This window comes from Oncorhynchus masou, chromosome 18, assembly GCF_036934945.1.
Source record: "Oncorhynchus masou masou isolate Uvic2021 chromosome 18, UVic_Omas_1.1, whole genome shotgun sequence".
Lineage (NCBI taxonomy): Eukaryota > Metazoa > Chordata > Actinopteri > Salmoniformes > Salmonidae > Oncorhynchus > Oncorhynchus masou.
The window spans coordinates 19569143-19571642 of record NC_088229.1 but is presented as its reverse complement, the minus strand read 5'-3'; the positions used below and the strand labels follow the sequence as shown (position 1 = coordinate 19571642).

Genomic DNA, 2500 nt, shown 5'->3' with positions numbered 1-2500 from the left:
AAAATATTTAGGCACATATATGAGTAAGATGGTTGCACTGTCGAGCCCTGTTTTGGTATTTTAAATTGGATTCTCAATGGCATGTTAAATCCAATCTTATCCGTAGTGAGCCCGTGTGAAATGCTGTACAACCCTATTTATGGGTTTTCCATAGACTAAAGTCATATCTAACCTCAGTGTGTGTCCCTAGGCCAGGGTGTGTTTAATACAGTAATGTTAACCTGTGTTTCCCTCAGTCAGGGTGTGTTTAATACAGTAATGTTGACCTGTGTGTCCCTAGGCCAGGGTGTGTTTAATACAGTAATGTTAACCTGTGTTTCCCTCAGTCAGGGTGTGTTTAATACAGTAATGTTGACCTGTGTGTCCCTAGGTCAGTAATGGGTGTGTCAGTCAGGGTTGTTTAATACAGTAATGTTGACCTGTGTGTCCCTAGGTCAGGGTGTGTTTAATACAGTAATGTTGACCTGTGTGTCCCTCAGTCAGGGTGTGTTTAATACAGTAATGTTAACCTGTGTGTCCCTCAGTCAGGGTGTGTTTAATACAGTAATGTTGACCTGTGTGTCCCTAGGTCAGGGTGTGTTTAATACAGTAATGTTAACCTGTGTGTCCCTAGGTCAGGGTGTGTTTAATACAGTAATGTTAACCTGTGTGTCCCTAGGTCAGGGTGTGTTTAATACAGTAATGTTAACCTGTGTGTCCCTCAGTCAGGGTGTGTTTAATACAGTAATGTTAACCTGTGTGTCCATCAGTCAGGGTGTGTTTAATACAGTAATGTTGACCTGTGTGTCCCTAGGTCAGGATGTGTTTAATACAGTAATGTTAACCTGTGTTTCCCTCAGTCAGGGTGTGTTTAATACAGTAATGTTAACCTGTGTGTCCCTAGGCCAGGGTGTGTTTAATACAGTAATGTTAACCTGTGTGTCCCTCAGTCAGGGTGTGTTTAATACAGTAATGTTGACCTGTGTGTCCCTAGGTCAGGGTGTGTTTAATACAGTAATGTTAACCTGTGTGTCCCTCAGTCAGGGTGTGTTTAATACAGTAATGTTAACCTGTGTGTCCCTCAGTCAGGGTGTGTTTAATACAGTAATGTTGACCTGTGTGTCCCTAGGTCAGGGTGTGTTTAATACAGTAATGTTAACCTGTGTTTCCCTCAGTCAGGGTGTGTTTACAGTTTTTTTCGATTGCTAAATGACAGTGGGCACAACTGGAGTCACATGTGCAAAACTCTAACTGTCTGCACTACCAACAGTCACCTGAGCTAAACAGTTCACATCACCTGCAAAACTCATTCCAAGCAACACAACTCTTAACACATGGCTCAAAACACGCTCAGTGCAGCCAAACACTATGCACAACCCTCACTGAGATAACACACACTGTCACTCAGAACACACTGAGAGTAAAAACACTAGCATCAAACACCAATACAGAAAATACAAACTTTTCATCTTTACAGTTTGAACAATTTCAGTGACTTCATACAAAGTAATATTTTCTTCAAAGAAAAGAGTGACATTCTTTCACATGATTTATAAAAAAAATTAGAAAATGAAAATTAGCAGTTTGCTTCAATAGTCTGTAGTAATTTACGGAATTACAGTAATGAGAAAAAAAAGGTAGAAACTAAAAGTACATACTGTAATTCGAACAAATAATTGAGGGGCTAATCCTGCCTCTCTCTAGCATCAGGCCACAGGTTTTCTTCAACATCACATCTAATGTTTTCTCTTGCCATGCACCTGGGGAAGAACCTTCTGGAGTGCCTGGCAGTCCTCTGGACTCGTGTCCCCACATCCGGGACGCATGGCTTCCAAAAGAAACATTTGGTCATGTGGGTGGTGACCAAACACTTTCCACCTCCAGGCAGAGAACAACTCCTCTATTGGGTTGAGGAAGGGTGAATATGCAGGCAGGTACAAAACCATAAATCTGTGATGTGCTGCAAACCAATCTGTGACAGCTGCAGAGTGGTGAAAAGCAACGTTATCGCAAACTATGACAAAAACTTGGGGGTTTCTTACTGGCTCTCCCTGTTCTGCTGGCACTAGCTGAGCATAGAGCTTTTCTAGGAAAGCTATAAGCCTTTCTGTGTTGTATGGGCCAATGAGTGGTGTGTTGAGAAGCAAACCATCATTGGCCATTGCAGCACACATGGTGATATTTCCCCCCCTTTGGCCTGGAACCTCCACAGTGGCCCTTTGACCTATAACATTCCTTCCTCTGCGCTGTGTTTTGGCAAGGTTAAATCCAGCTTCATCGATAAATACAAATGAATGTGGTCTTTCCAGTGCTTCCACCTCCATTACTCTCTGAAAAACAGTAAGTGCACAGTTTTACTGTAGAAATGCAAGTGTTTTTTTTACTGTAAATATTTTGTATAGCTGTGTATGTAACCTCAGACGTCTTACCTGGACATATTGGTATCTTTGCTCTTTTACCCGTTCACTGTTTCTCTCGAACGGTACAGTGTATAACTGTTTCATTGTAACTTGTTGTTTCT

General features: G+C 41.7%; 1 protein-coding gene across 3 annotated transcripts in view; it reads left to right on the top strand.

The window, feature by feature from the left end:
- LOC135504148 (plexin-A2-like) overlaps positions 1–2500 on the top strand; it is a 467742-nt gene that overhangs the window by 210265 nt on the left and 254977 nt on the right. The window lies entirely within an intron of this gene.